Source organism: Anomaloglossus baeobatrachus, chromosome 6 (assembly GCF_048569485.1).
Source record: "Anomaloglossus baeobatrachus isolate aAnoBae1 chromosome 6, aAnoBae1.hap1, whole genome shotgun sequence".
NCBI classification, from domain to species: Eukaryota; Metazoa; Chordata; class Amphibia; order Anura; family Aromobatidae; genus Anomaloglossus; species Anomaloglossus baeobatrachus.
In genome coordinates, this window is record NC_134358.1 from 496,871,163 (window position 1) to 496,887,331 (window position 16,169).

Consider the following 16,169-nt stretch of genomic DNA (forward strand, 5'->3'; position numbering starts at 1 on the left):
CAAAGTCCTGCAGTTTTGAGGCCAAAAACGCACCCGAAAAACGCGCAAAAACGCCGCGAAAAACGCACTGTGCGCACATAGCCTTAGGCCTCATTCACACAGCAGGGGTTTTTTTATGTCAGAGACTTGGAGTTTGTTTTTTGTTCAGCGTTTTAGATCAGAATGACCAACACAAGTCTATGGGTCTGTGGAAATCTCAATCACAGACAGCACATGGTCAATATCAGTGAGCAAACATTGTAACGAGTGAGACATTTGCATTCTATTTAATTTTTCATGAGCGAAATTACTGATGAAACATTGACGGTAAATAAAAACCGACACTGACTAAACTGATGAAAAAACACTAATGACACTTAGTGATTTTTCACAATATACACAAAAAAAAAAAAAAAGAAAGAATGAGGCTTTGGTATCTTTGGAGAACTCCTGAATGGGTTAACGGATCCCGCGCACACACAGAGGGTCAGGTGAGGCTCAGACAGCAGTTCACACTTTCAGCAAGAAGCAGTCACGTGCTCGCTGCTATATACAGCGCCGTTAGGGAAGCAGCAAGTGCTAACAGCTATACTAAGAGGCCGGGGAGGAGGGGGTGTAACAACAATTTTAGAAAAATTAAGAATCCATAACATCATCAACACAAGTATGGATTATCAAACCACACACCAAAATTCATCATTTACAAGTTCAGTATTCTTCAATCTAATAATCACTTTAAAAGCTACTGGACAGATCTGCATCCGGTGCACAGGCGCCCTCCTCCGCTACAGAGCTCTGCATCCAGTGCACAGGCGTCCTCCTCCGCTACAGAGCTCTGCATCCGGTGCACAGGCGCCCTCCTCCCCTACAGAGCTCTGCATCCGGTGCACAGGCGCCCTCCTCCCCTACAGAGCTCTGCATCCGGTGCACAGGCGCCCTCCTCCCCTACAGAGCTCTGCATCCGGTGCACAGGCGCCCTCCTCCCCTACAGAGCTCTGCATCCAGTGCACAGGCGCCCTCCTCCGCTACAGAGCTCTGCATCCGGTGCACAGGCGCCCTCCTCCCCTACAGAGCTCTGCATCCAGTGCACAGGCGTCCTCCTCCGCTACAGAGCTCTGCATCCGGTGCACAGGCGCCCTCCTCCCCTACAGAGCTCTGCATCCGGTGCACAGGCGCCCTCCTCCGCTACAGAGCTCTGCATCCAGTGCACAGGCGTCCTCCTCCGCTACAGAGCTCTGCATCCGGTGCACAGGCGCCCTCCTCCCCTACAGAGCTCTGCATCCGGTGCACAGGCGCCCTCCTCCCCTACAGAGCTCTGCATCCGGTGCACAGGCGCCCTCCTCCCCTACAGAGCTCTGCATCCGGTGCACAGGCGCCCTCCTCCCCTACAGAGCTCTGCATCCAGTGCACAGGCGCCCTCCTCCGCTACAGAGCTCTGCATCCGGTGCACAGGCGCCCTCCTCCCCTACAGAGCTCTGCATCCAGTGCACAGGCGTCCTCCTCCGCTACAGAGCTCTGCATCCGGTGCACAGGCGCCCTCCTCCCCTACAGAGCTCTGCATCCGGTGCACAGGCGCCCTCCTCCCCTACAGAGCTCTGCATCCAGTGCACAGGCGTCCTCCTCCGCTACAGAGCTCTGCATCCGGTGCACAGGCGCCCTCCTCCCCTACAGAGCTCTGCATCCAGTGCACAGGCGCCCTCCTCCACTACAGAGCTCTGCATCCGGTGCACAGGCGCCCTCCTCCGCTACAGAGCTCTGCATCCAGTGCACAGGCGCCCTCCTCCGCTACAGAGCTCTGCATCCAGTGCACAGGCGCCCTCCACCGCTACAGAGCTCTGCATCCGGTGCACAGGCGCCCTCCTCCGCTACAGAGCTCTGCATCCAGTGCACAGGCGCCCTCCTCCGCTACAGAGCTCTGCATCCAGTGCACAGGCGCCCTCCTCCGCTACAGAGCTCTGCATCCGATGCACAGGCGCCCTCCTCCGCTACAGAGCTCTGCATCCAGTGCACAGGCGCCCTCCTCCGCTACAGAGCTCTGCATCCGGTGCACAGGCGCCCTCCTCCCCTACAGAGCTCTGCATCCGGTGCACAGGCGCCCTCCTATGCTACAGAGCTCGGCATCCGGGGCACAGGCGCCCTCCTATGCTACAGAGCTCGGCATCCGGGGCACAGGCGCCCTCCTCCGCTACAGAGCTCTGCATCCAGGGCACAGGCGCCCTCCTATGCTACAGAGCTCTGCATCCAGTGCACAGGCGCCCTCCTCCGCTACAGAGCTCTGCATCCAGGCACAGGCGCCCTCCTCCGCTACAGAGCTCTGCATCCAGGCACAGGCGCCCTCCTCCGCTACAGAGCTCTGCATCCAGGCACAGGCGCCCTCCTCCGCTACAGAGCTCTGCATCCAGTGCACAGGCACCCCCTATGCTACAGAGCTCTGCATCTGGGGCACAGGCGCCCTCCTCCACTACAGAGCTGTGCATCCAGGGCACAGGCGCCCTCCTACGCTAAAGAGCTCTGCATCCAGGGCACAGGCGCCCTCCTCCGCTACAGAGCTCTGCATCTGGGGCACAGGCGCCCCCCTATGCTACAGAGCTCTGCATCCAGTGCACAGGCGCCCTCCTCCGCTACAGAGCTCTGCATCCAGTGCACAGGCGCCCTCCTCCGCTACAGAGCTCTGCATCCGGTGCACAGGCGCCCTCCTCCGCTACAGAGCTCTGCATCCAGTGCACAGGCGCCCTCCTCCGCTACAGAGCTCTGCATCCAGTGCACAGGCGCCCTCCTCCGCTACAGAGCTCTGCATCCGATGCACAGGCGCCCTCCTCCGCTACAGAGCTCTGCATCCAGTGCACAGGCGCCCTCCTCCGCTACAGAGCTCTGCATCCGGTGCACAGGCGCCCTCCTCCCCTACAGAGCTCTGCATCCGGTGCACAGGCGCCCTCCTATGCTACAGAGCTCGGCATCCGGGGCACAGGCGCCCTCCTATGCTACAGAGCTCGGCATCCGGGGCACAGGCGCCCTCCTCCGCTACAGAGCTCTGCATCCAGGGCACAGGCGCCCTCCTATGCTACAGAGCTCTGCATCCAGTGCACAGGCGCCCTCCTCCGCTACAGAGCTCTGCATCCAGGCACAGGCGCCCTCCTCCGCTACAGAGCTCTGCATCCAGGCACAGGCGCCCTCCTCCGCTACAGAGCTCTGCATCCGGTGCACAGGCGCCCTCCTCCCCTACAGAGCTCTGCATCCGGTGCACAGGCGCCCTCCTATGCTACAGAGCTCGGCATCCAGGCACAGGCGCCCTCCTCCGCTACAGAGCTCTGCATCCGGTGCACAGGCGCCCTCCTCCCCTACAGAGCTCTGCATCCGGTGCACAGGCGCCCTCCTATGCTACAGAGCTCGGCATCCGGGGCACAGGCGCCCTCCTCCCCTACAGAGCTCTGCATCTGGGGCACAGGCGCCCTCCTCCACTACAGAGCTGTGCATCCAGGGCACAGGCGCCCTCCTACGCTAAAGAGCTCTGCATCCAGGGCACAGGCGCCCTCCTCCGCTACAGAGCTCTGCATCTGGGGCACAGGCGCCCCCCTATGCTACAGAGCTCTGCATCCAGTGCACAGGCGCCCTCCTCCGCTACAGAGCTCTGCATCCAGTGCACAGGCGCCCTCCTCCGCTACAGAGCTCTGCATCCGGTGCACAGGCGCCCTCCTCCGCTACAGAGCTCTGCATCCAGTGCACAGGCGCCCTCCTCCGCTACAGAGCTCTGCATCCAGTGCACAGGCGCCCTCCTCCGCTACAGAGCTCTGCATCCGATGCACAGGCGCCCTCCTCCGCTACAGAGCTCTGCATCCAGTGCACAGGCGCCCTCCTCCGCTACAGAGCTCTGCATCCGGTGCACAGGCGCCCTCCTCCCCTACAGAGCTCTGCATCCGGTGCACAGGCGCCCTCCTATGCTACAGAGCTCGGCATCCGGGGCACAGGCGCCCTCCTATGCTACAGAGCTCGGCATCCGGGGCACAGGCGCCCTCCTCCGCTACAGAGCTCTGCATCCAGGGCACAGGCGCCCTCCTATGCTACAGAGCTCTGCATCCAGTGCACAGGCGCCCTCCTCCGCTACAGAGCTCTGCATCCAGGCACAGGCGCCCTCCTCCGCTACAGAGCTCTGCATCCAGGCACAGGCGCCCTCCTCCGCTACAGAGCTCTGCATCCAGGCACAGGCGCCCTCCTCCGCTACAGAGCTCTGCATCCAGTGCACAGGCACCCCCTATGCTACAGAGCTCTGCATCTGGGGCACAGGCGCCCTCCTCCACTACAGAGCTGTGCATCCAGGGCACAGGCGCCCTCCTACGCTAAAGAGCTCTGCATCCAGGGCACAGGCGCCCTCCTCCGCTACAGAGCTCTGCATCTGGGGCACAGGCGCCCCCCTATGCTACAGAGCTCTGCATCTGGGGCACAGGCGCCCTCCTACGCTACAGAGCTCTGCATCCAGGGCACAGGCGCCCTCCTACGCTACAGAGCTCTGCATCTGGGGCACAGGCGCCCCCCTATGCTACAGAGCTCTGCATCTGGGGCACAGGCGCCCTCCTCCCCTACAGAGCTCTGCATCCAGGGCACAGGCGCCCTCCTCCCCTACAGAGCTCTGCATCCAGGGTACAGGCGCCCTCCTCCCCTACAGAGCTCTGCATCCAGGGCACAGGCGCCCTCCTCCCCTACAGAGCTCTGCATCCAGGGCACAGGCGCCCTCCTCCCCTACAGAGCTCTGCATCCAGGGCACAGGCGCCCTCCTCCCCTACAGAGCTCTGCATCCAGGGCACAGGCGCCCTCCTCCCCTACAGAGCTCTGCATCCAGGGCACAGGCGCCCTCCTCCCCTACAGAGCTCTGCATCCAGGGCACAGGCGCCCTCCTCCCCTACAGAGCTCTGCATCCAGGGCACAGGCGCCCTCCTCCCCTACAGAGCTCTGCATCCAGGGCACAGGCGCCCTCCTCCCCTACAGAGCTCTGCATCCAGGGCACAGGCGCCCTCCTCCCCTACAGAGCTCTGCATCCAGGGCACAGGCGCCCTCCTCCCCTACAGAGCTCTGCATCCAGGGCACAGGCGCCCTCCTCTGCCTCTGAGCTCTGAACCATAACTAAAGAATCCTGTTCTTTTCTCAGACTTCACAACTCTCTGCAGTCCCTAATGATTCAGGATCTTTAAAGAATCTTTTACAACCGCTTCTCTAGAGAAAATCAAGTTAGCTGTGACAAAAAACTTTAGTTAAGAAGTTGAAAATTTTGGAGCAAAACACTTAGTTGCACAAAACGTTTGCAACCTTTCATGTTTTTACACCAGCTCTGACAACTTTAAAAAATAAACAAAAAAAAAAAAGACAATTTAATACGTTTTCTATAATTTAAGACACAAAATTAATAGCAAAAATGTACTCTAATCCACAGCTGGATTATATTTGTTGGCACAAAGCAAGCTGAAAGATGAGGTTTTTCACACTTCCGTCTTTTTGCATCAGTCACAATCCGTTGCCTTGAGTAAATACGGTATCCTGCAAAATATTTTGTAGGATTCAGTTTTTTCCTCAGAGTTCTATTACAGACAGATTGTGACTGATGGCCTTGTGTTGCATCCGCCGTGCCACGGATCAGTCGTGGAGTGACTGACTGTCAGGCAGAAGCAACGCAGAATATAACGTTTTTTCTGTGTGGCAAAAAAATGGACAGCGACGTATGCGTCGGCGTCCATCGTGTGTTATAATGGAAGCCTATGGGCGGCGGAATCAGTCAAATGACGGATCCGTCTTTTAGGAACCGAACATGCTCAGATGTGTTAAATCCTTTCTGGTTAGGCTACTTTCACACATCCGGCTTGAGCTCTGCGGCTCAATCCGGCTGTGCAAGCTATGCAACGGATGCGGTGAAAACACCGCATCCTTTGCATAAGTTTTTCCCTTGCGGCCCGTCCGGTTTTTGCCGCTTGCGGCATGCTACTGAGCATGCGCAGTGGCAAAAACCGCATGCGGCGGCCGGATGCGGTTTTTGCCGCATCCGGCCGCCATAGGCATGCATTGAGAGATGCGCCGCATCGGCCGAATGCGGCGCGATGCGGTCTTTTTTGCCGCACGAAAAAACGTGCCAGGCAACGTTCCATCCGGCCGCCGCATCGGCTAAATCTGCCGCATGCGGCAAAAACCGGATGGAACGCAAGGCCATGCGGCACAATGCGGCACTAATTAAAGTCTATGCAGGAAAATCGCAACCGGCAGCAAAAAAAAACCGGTTGCGATTTTCCTGCAAAGTGCCGGATTGTGCCGCAGAAGAAAAACCGGATGTGTGAAAGTACCCTTAGAATCTCTCTCTCCCACCAAAAAAAAAAAAAAAAAAAAAACACATACGGTGCATCAGTTTTTTTACTGGATCCGTTACATCAGTTTTACAACAATCTGCGACGCATCCATTGCATCAGTAACATAACAGATTGTGCCTGATGCAAACAAACAAACGGGAGTGTGAAAGCAGCCTTACTTGAGTGGACTCTGGATATAGACAGTACAAAACGCTCGTGTTGATGAATCGCCGCAAACTGTAGAAAGTAGAAAACACAACCCAAAAATTGCTTTTCAAAATCCCCCTATTCATTAAGAAAATCAGAAGGAGGCTGAATACAGAAGAGTGAAGGCTTGTGCCTGTAGGACAGACTATAGGAGATCCATGAGCCCTCTCCCGCACCTGTGTGTGGCACATAGGACAGGAGGACTCTTAGGTAGAGTTGAGCGGACTGTTAATAATCCGGGTCCGGCGGATCCGCGGCGGGCCGATAAAGAAGTCCGGATCCGATCCGGCCCTATATAAGTCAATGGGGGGGAGAGCGTGGAGAGAGAGAGAGAGAACGAGAGAACGAGAGAACGAGAGAACGAGAGAACGAGAGAACGAGAGAACGAGAGAACGAGAGAACGAGAGAACGAGAGAACGAGAGAACGAGAGAACGAGAGAACGAGAAAGAGAGAACAAGAGAACCAGAACGAGAGAACCAGAACGAGAGAACCAGAAAGAGAAAGAGAGAGAACGAAAGAGAGAACGAAAGAGAAAACGAAAGAGAAAGAAAATTTAAAAAAAAAACGAATCCGGATCGTGCAGCCGGATTCCCGCGTCCGGGTTGGACCCGGATCGGACGCTGAAACCGCGCGGATCCGGATTTTTACAGTTCGGGTCCACTCAACACTACTCTTAGGTTCTGGAAATCATTCATATCGAGCTGCAATGATATCCGTAGGTATGGAGGTATCTTCTCCAAAGTGAGAACATCTTCCTTACACGCAGAGAACGGCGCGCCTGAATAGCAAGGTATGAAGGCTCAGTAGTAACGTCACACAGGCTCCATGCTAGTATACGGTAACAACCAACAGGGATGTAATTGGGCAGAGGACCCTGTTCCTGCCCTAAATCCCAGCTCCAGACAACTTGAGAAAGGTCCCAATGGACTGAATCCTGCTGAGCAATACATCAGAACCTTCTTGGATGAATCATATTGACTCTACTGATCGCTTTATAGTTCACAGAATGAGATCAAATGAAATTGATTCTTATTTATATGGAGAAGGCTGAAGCGTGCGATGGAAGCCGCGGATACTTGGCAGATTTCTGATTGGTGTCTTTCCACTTGGGCAGCTCCACCCTCACGGTGTGCGGTGCCATTAGCCTCGAAGCTGAAGGCATCTAGATTGACCAAAAAAAGTGTCTAAGAAGGGGATTTAAAGCTACGACCGCACCATCCTACCTTAAACACATGCTTCTACATAATGGCTGCAGCAGTCTCGCGTTTTCACAGCATGGCGCTGATGCAGGAAAATTAATAAAGGAGGACGGCTGGAGCAGCGAGGGGTTTATAGGGTGATATTCCCATCTACAGTATAGATGACAAAAGTATGATAGCGGGGTCTGGGCTGGCGAGACGCCCGACACACCACAGGACAGAGGGCACAAAGTCCAAAGCAGCAGTAAGCATGTGCAACGACCACTGCTACAGAGCAGGGGTTAATCTTGTACACTTCTGCTCCATTCACATTGAGGGGGTGTCGGGATCCCCCTTCTAGTGGTCACCCCCCAACAATCAGACAGCAAATATTGCCTATCTTGTGGATAAGAGACCATACCTTTAAACTAATTAAAAAAAAAAAAAAATCCTAACAACCCCTTTGGCCTCAAAGAACATCCACGTTTCACAATAAGGTCTGCTGCTTTTTTTCCCGGATAAAAGTTGTGTTTTTTGTTTTTTACAGTCTCCACACAAAAAAAGAACAAAAATAGACCTATCTGTTTTGGAGCCAGGTCAGAGAAAACTCACTAATGCCGGCCTATGAGCCAGGGAAAAGCCTAGTGCGTATACAGCGGCCATCCGTGTGCACTGTTAGGCCTGATGTGCACAGCCAATGCGTTATATAGTCCAACCACCAACCATGACTGAACCCACAGCGGCTGCCCAGACCGGAACTTGACCGCCACACATATGTTGGGTCATTAAACCTGCGAACAGTGTGTGTGGGGGAGGCCCACCGGTTGCGGACTGGACCCCTTGGGGGGGGGGGAGCACCTCAGGCTGCAGACTCAGCCCCTGGGGATGGGGGGGGCACCTCAGGCTGCAGACTTGACCCCTTGGGGGGGTGGGGGGGGCACCTAAGGCTGAAGACTTGACCCCTTGGGGGGGTGGGGGGGCACCTCAGGCTGCAGACTTGACCCCTTGGGGGGGTGGGGGGGGCACCTCAGGCTGCAGACTTGACCCCTTGGGGGGGTGGGGGGGGGCACCTCAGGCTGCGGACACGGCCCCTGGGGATGGAGGGGGGGCACCTCAGGCTGCGGACTCGGCCCCTGGGGATGGGGGGGGGGGGCACCTCAGGCTGCGGACTCGGCCCCTGGGGATGAGGGGGGGGGGCACCTCAGGCTGCGGACTCGGCCCCTGGGGATGAGGGGGGGGGCACCTCAGGCTGCGGACTCGGCCCCTGGGGATGAGGGGGGGGGGGGCACCTCAGGCTGCGGACTCGGCCCCTGGGGATGAGGGGGGGGGGCACCTCAGGCTGCGGACTCGGCCCCTGGGGATGAGGGGGGGGGGGCACCTCAGGCTGCGGACTCGGCCCCTGGGGATGAGGGGGGGGCACCTCAGGCTGCGGACTCGGCCCCTGGGGATGGGGGGGGGGCACCTCAGGCTGCGGACTCGGCCCCTGGGGATGGGGGGGGGGGCACCTCAGGCTGCGGACTCGGCCCCGGGGGGGGGGGGGGGGGGGCACCTCAGGCTGCGGACTCGGCCCCTGGGGATGGGGGGGGGGGCACCTCAGGCTGCGGACTCGGCCCCTGGGGATGGGGGGGGGCACCTCAGGCTGCGGACTCGGCCCCGGGGGGGGGGGGGGGGGGGCACACCGGCTGCGGACCCCTTCGTTGGCACGCAGTTGTATGAATGTGGCTTTAGGGAAACCTTGAGACTCCTCCATCAGGTGTTTTCGGTGTATTTTGCACGGAGAAGCTGCTGAGCCCTGGAAGTATACACGGATGAGCGAGTTCCTGCGCGCTCCGCTTTCCCGTGGGTGTGAGTGAGGGGATGGCGGTACCGTCCGCTCACCTCGGCACTGCCCTCTGACAACTCCAACAGCCCTCGGTCCGGAGCGGCCGGACCCCGCAGTGTGTGCAGCGCCCGAGCAGTCACCACGCAGGAAAGTTCCCGCACCACTCAGCGCCCCGCGCGACTTTCGGGAACTTTCCCACCGGATCGGAGATCCTCCTCGGCGCGGGCGCGGCAGGGTTAACGCTGTAGCCCTGACAGGCGCCGCACATGACGGGTTAACCCGGTGACATCACTCCCTCTCCCCTCTGGCTGTCAGTGTCAGCTGGCCGCGGAGTGACACACCACAGTACGTGGCAGCGCTCACCTGCCGGCTAGGTGCGCTCCTCCGCGCGTCTCATATCCCGGGAGCGGCGCGGGGATCTCGGCGGGATGGAGCTCTTCCTGTGCGGGGAGTCTTCCAGCGGTTCCCGGAGATGCCTCGTATCATAACCGTAACACACGGCGCTCAGAAATCCCTCCGACAAACAGCACCGCAGCCCCTCCCCCTCCCCAGCAGAGTCACAGCACGGGATGTAGATCCGGCCAGCGCTGGAGCCAAATCCCGGCCTGGAGTCCGCGCTGTACACAATGAGTGCAGCGCCCCTCCGCCGACAACGACACCGGGTCTCCCGACCAGAGAAATAATCCCCAGCAGGGTAACACGTATAATGGAGCCATGTGCGCAGTGGTCGGCTCCCTGCACAGGACGCAGCGGGGGTCACTTCACCAACACCCGGACAACTCTACAGGCGACACAACACCGTCTGTCTTTGTTGCCTATCACAACCATTCACACCCTTGCTTTCATCCCTTAGGGTAATTACAAAGTGAAAGCTGTGCTGTGATTGGTTGCTATGAGAGACAGCTCCTTGTAACGTACCTGACACGAGATCCAGGTGTTACTGCGGCCTGTGCACCAACATGTGACCACAAACACTCAGCGAGAGCCCCAATATTCAGTACAGGTGTGTCAGAGTACCTGAATAATGAGCATAACCGTGTCCTACAGTGCAGGGAACACACACAGCGGCGACCCGGCCCAGGCAGAGCGCCCGCAGAGGCGACCCGGCCCAGGCAGAGCGCCCGCAGAGGCGACCCGGCCCAGGCAGAGCGCCCGCAGAGGCGACCCGGCCCAGGCAGAGCGCCCGCAGAGGCGACCCGGCCCAGGCAGAGCGCCCGCAGCGGCGACCCGGCCCAGGCAGAGCGCCCGCAGAGGCGACCCGGCCCAGGCAGAGCAACCGCAGAGGCGACCCGGCCCAGGCAGAGCAACCGCAGAGGCGACCCGGCCCAGGCAGAGCGCCCGCAGAGGCGACCCGGCCCAGGCAGAGCGCCCGCAGCGGCGTCCCGGCCCAGGCAGAGCGCCCGCAGCGGCAACCCGGCCCCGGCAGAGCGCCCGCAGCGGCAACCCGGCCCCGGCAGAGCGCCCGCAGCGGCAAACTGGCCCAGGCAGAGCGCCCGCAGCGGCAACCCGGCCCCGGCAGAGCGCCCGCAGCGGCAACCCGGCCCAGGCAGAGCGCCCGCAGCGGCAACCCGGCCCAGGCAGAGCGCCCGCAGCGGCAACCCGGCCCAGGCAAAAGGGGACATAACGGTGTCCAGACCCAGGGATGTGGGACACTGTGGCGTGCAGACACGAATATCTCACATAGTGGCGTTGAACAGTACAGATATTATAAAAACAGTGGCAAAATTACATGTAATACAACCAGGATATTTCACAGCACAGATAATACACCGTGATGTCTGGGTACAATAACAATAGCAGTCCTATTTGTGCATATGTGAGGCCGTTTGGCACACTTTAAATAAAAATATTTTAGTGTAGGACTGCCTCAAGAGATTTGCCGTGACGTGGCGAGGTAGCTCGAAAAATTGCAATTTTTTGCCAAAAATCTCATTTTTCAAAGTACAGGTTGGAATGTTGGTACTGTGCACACTTTGCAAAACATAATATTTTGAGTAGAGGTTGCTTTTATGCTGTTTTTTAATTGCTATACGGGTTTTTAATACACCGTGATGTCTGGGTACAATAACAATAAAGTGAATTAAATACTGCTACAACACAGGAGGGATTAGAACCACAGTGCAAGAATAATAACTAGTGATCTCACAGCACAGGGGTAATAATCAAGTCACAGCACAGGGGTAATAATCAAGTCACAGCACAGGGGTAATCATCAAGTCACAGCACAGGGGTAATCATCAAGTCACAGCACAGGGGTAATCATCAAGTCACAGCACAGGGGTAATCATCAAGTCACAGCACAGGGGTAATAATCAAGTCACAGCACAGGGGTAATAATCAAGTCACAGCACAGGGGTAATAATCAAGTCACAGCACAGAGGTAATAATCAAGTCACAGCACAGAGGTAATAATCAAGTCACAGCACAGGGGGTAATGATCAAGTCACAGCACAGGGGGAATGATCAAGTCACAGCACAGGGGGAATGATCAAGCCACAGCACAGGGGGAATGATCAAGCCACAGCACAGGGGGAATGATCAAGTCACAGCACAGGGGGAATGATCAAGTCACAGCACAGGGGGAATGATCAAGCCACAGCACAGGGGGAATGATCAAGCCACAGCACAGGGGGAATGATCAAGCCACAGCACAGGGGGAATGATCAAGCCACAGCACAGGGGGAATGATCAAGCCACAGCACAGGGGGAATGATCAAGTCACAGCACAGGGGGAATGATCAAGTCACAGCACAGGGGGAATGATGAAGTGAAATTAACAGTGCAGGGATAGGCCACACAGTACATTAAGCACTGAAGTCATAAGAGACTTGTAGATTGCATTGCCTATAAACTGTGACATCAAATAGTGAATATCAGCCGCAAAAGTGATATCACTGCCACAAGCTCCGTAAACAGCAACATAATCCAGATGTGACAGCAACTAAGGGACACCCTACATAATGGCCCCCTGAGGGAGAGACTTAAAAGGTACAGAGGCTTCATGTCAGCAGAGTCTGCTGCAATTCCAGTCTGTGCCCCCATATGGTGCTTCTTCATATACTGTAACGTCAAAAACAAACTTAGGCTATGTTCACACGCTGCAGTTTATTTAAGAAAACTGCACCTTTTGGCAGAGAAACGCAACAAAAAAAACTTTTTTTAGGAAAATCAATGGCTGGAAGGGCAAAAAAAACCCAAAACAAACAGCTGGACAAAAATGCACAATGAATTGACATGCTGCAATATGTTTTTGTTTGTTAACCCACTCAGCAAAGTCTGTGAGAATTCAGAAATGCTGAGAGAAAGACAGACATGCAGTTCTGGACAGCGCAAAGTGCACCAAAAAACGTGGCAGAAAAAGCAGCGTGCGCACACGGCCTTAGAAGAAATTCTCAGCTATGTGCAAGCAACTATGAACAATATAAAAACCCATTCATGCAATTTCCATGAAATCTCCATCATCTGTGGACTGGCTGCTAGGGGTAAAGGGGCAGAAGCTTACTGTGTAATGTATTACCAGCCTAAGTAGAACGGGTCAGGATTTCATTAGAGGCTGAAATCCCATGAAGCTGCGCAGCCTTTTACTTTCAGATTCTGTCCAGATCGTCATGATGAGGGCGCAGAGCCAGAGCTGCCCTGGAGCAGAGGCTGCACCTTCCAGCAGAAATTAAAGAGACCGCACTACACAGCAGGATATGCTGCAGAACACAGACCTGCCTCCCAGAAAAGAGCTCTCCGCCCTGCTTAGGAAAAAGCAGAAAACCTCTCTCCATGCAGCAGTGTCAAATAAAGAAAATCATGGGCAACCAGTGTCTCTACAAAAGGAATGTAAAACAGCCAAATAGAGCAAGGACTAGTCCAGGAGGCCCCAGGGATGGCAGCCACAGCACTGGGCCTATGCTTCGATCTGAATATACAACACTCTAAGACTATGTGCCCACGTTGCGTTCTGTCCCTGCAGAAATTTCTGCAGCGATTTGAACAGCACACGTGCGCTTCAAATCGCTGCAGAAACACTGCGTACTGAAAAGCCGATTTCATGCACTCTGGATGCTGCCCCTCCCATAGACAGAGCGGGACCTGCATCCAAACCGAACGAAACTCCCATTAGGTATATAGTTAAGTACAGGGCATAAATGACCACATATAGCACGGGTATATTACCAGCACAAGTGCAAAAGTGCCCACAAAAACAACATGCATAGAGCATAAACACAGCAAATGCACATATTAATCTGCACAGGAATTGTGCAACTTACAAATAAGCGTATTTCCACCACGTCTGGTCACCTCAACATATGTTTCAATGCTGATATCTTCCTCAGGAGGTAACATTAAACAGAAATACTCTCTATACATTGTTAATGCGGTAAATGACTATTCTAGCTGCAAACGTCTGGTTTTGAATGCAATATCTCCATAGGTGTATAAAGGCCCATTTCCAACAACCACCACTCCAGTGTTCTAATGGTACATTGTGTTTGCTAACTGTGTTAGAAGGCTAATGGATGCTTAGAAATCCCTTGTGCAAGTATGTTAGCACAGCTGAAAACAGTTTTGTTGATTAAAGAAGCTATAAAACTGATCTTTTGAGCTAGTTGAGAATCTGGAGCATTACATTTGTTGGTTCCATTAAACTCTCAAAATGGCCAGAAAAAGAGAACTTTCATGTAAAACTCGACAGTCTACTCTTGTTCTTAGAAATGAAGAATATTCCATGCAGGAAATTGAGGAGAAACTGAAGATTTCCTGCAACAGTGTGTACTACTCCCTTCAGAGGAGAGCACAAACAGGCTCTAACCAGAGTAGAAAGAGAAGTGGGAGGCCGCGCTGCACAACTGAGCAACAAGACAAGTACATTAGAGTCTCTAGTTTGAGAAATCTACGCCTCACAGGTCCTCAATTGGCAGCTTCATTAAATAGTACCCGCATAGCGCCAGTGTCAACATCTACAGTGAAGAGACGACCCCGGGATGCTGGCCTTCAGGGCAGAGTGGCAAAGAAAAAGCCATATCTGAGACTGGCTAATAAAAGGAAAATATTAATATGAGCAAAAGAACAGACATTGGACAGAGGAAGATTTGAAGAAATTGTTCTGGACAGGCGAATCGAAATTTGAGGTGTTTGGATCACACAGAAGAACATTTCTGAGACGCAGAACAACTGAAAAGATGCTGGATGAGTGCCTGACTCCATCTTTCAAGCATGGTGGAGGTAATGCAATAGTCTGGGGTTGCTTTGCTGCTGGTAAAGTGGGAGATTTGGACAAGGAAAAGGGACTTTGAATAAGGAAGGCTATCACTCCATTTTACAATGCCATACCCTGAGGACAGCGCTTGATTGGAGCCAATTTCATCCTACAACAGGACAATGACCCAAAAAACACCTCCAAATTATGCATGAACTATTTAGGGAAGAAGCCGGCAGCTGGTATTCTATCTGTAATGGAGTGGCAGCCCAGTCACCAGATCTCAGCCCTATTGAGCTGTTGTGGGAGCAGCTTGCCCATACGGTACGCAAAAAGTGCCCATCAAGCCAATCCAACTTGTGGGAGGGGGGAAGCATGGGGTGAAATATCTCCAGATTGCCTCCGCAAACTAACAGCTAGAATGCCAAAGATCTGCAAAGCTGGAATTGCTGCAAAGGAGCATTCTGTGACAAAAGCAAAGTTTAAAAGGAGAAAGTTATTATTTCAAGTAAAAATCATTATTTCTCACCTCGTCAATGTCTGGACTATATTTTCTATTCATTATGCAACTCATTTGATAAATAAAAGTGTGATTTTTCATGGAAAGACAAAATTGTCTGGGTGACACCAAACTTTTGAACTGTAATGTATAGGCAATGTGGGAATGGCGGCGTATGCTCCACCACCGAGCAAAGAAAGAACTGGCGCCACCAAGGATACAAACAGCGCTGGTCTGGGCTCACAAGGAACGGATGGGAAGGGAAAAATAAAGTACGTATTAAATAATCAAAGCTACGTGATCTTGGAAATATCGTGTGTAAAGCCGTCATACATTAAAGGGTACCGGTCATCAGTTTTTTTTCTTATTAATCTGCTGCCAGCACATTTTGTCCTTTCTAATTAGGCCCCTATTGATCCAATGCCCCTGCCCCCCCAGCAAAAAAAAATGAACCTTCTTCACTGCTGACTGGCTTAGTACTTGGCACCAAGCGCTCCCCCCTCGGTGCCTGCACGGAGATTGCTCACTCGATCCTCCCATCTTTGATTAATAGAACAGAATTTGCAAGCTCAAATCAGGCTGAGGTTGGTCCGTATTCACCTATCGGACCGCTTGGAGCAGAGTAATGTGCTGTAAAGCTGTGAATATATACCATTTTTACAAGTATGCCAAGCTGCAGGAAAAGGATCAATAGGGTCCTAATTAGGAGAGATGTAAAGACTCTCATAATGAGGAGAGGTCCCCTTTAACCTTGTGCATTTTTTGCAGTCAATACATTATTGCTATAATGCAAATATAATAAAATTAATCAACTTCCATTCTAATTAATCCCGCAGCCGTGTGACTTTTCTGCAGTCTGTAGCGTTCAACAAGAGGGAAGTGCAGGAATCCATCACTGTATAGGGCACCCTCTGGAGGTGCACACACAAAGCGCTTAGAAATCTTAAAGGTGTTGGCAAGCATGTGACCAGA

General features: G+C 54.4%; 1 protein-coding gene across 10 annotated transcripts in view; it reads right to left on the minus strand.

The window, feature by feature from the left end:
- KMT2C (lysine methyltransferase 2C) overlaps positions 1–16,169 on the minus strand; it is a 440,610-nt gene that overhangs the window by 395,713 nt on the left and 28,728 nt on the right. Inside the window, exon 1 of one of the 10 annotated variants that reach the window (XM_075315432.1) lies at positions 9,874–10,019. The exons of the other annotated variants lie outside the window; for them this stretch is intronic. The gene's annotated coding sequence lies outside the window, so the exon portion shown is untranslated. Of the gene's footprint in view, positions 1–9,873; positions 10,020–16,169 lie in introns of those variants that run through there. 10 annotated transcript variants of the gene reach the window in all.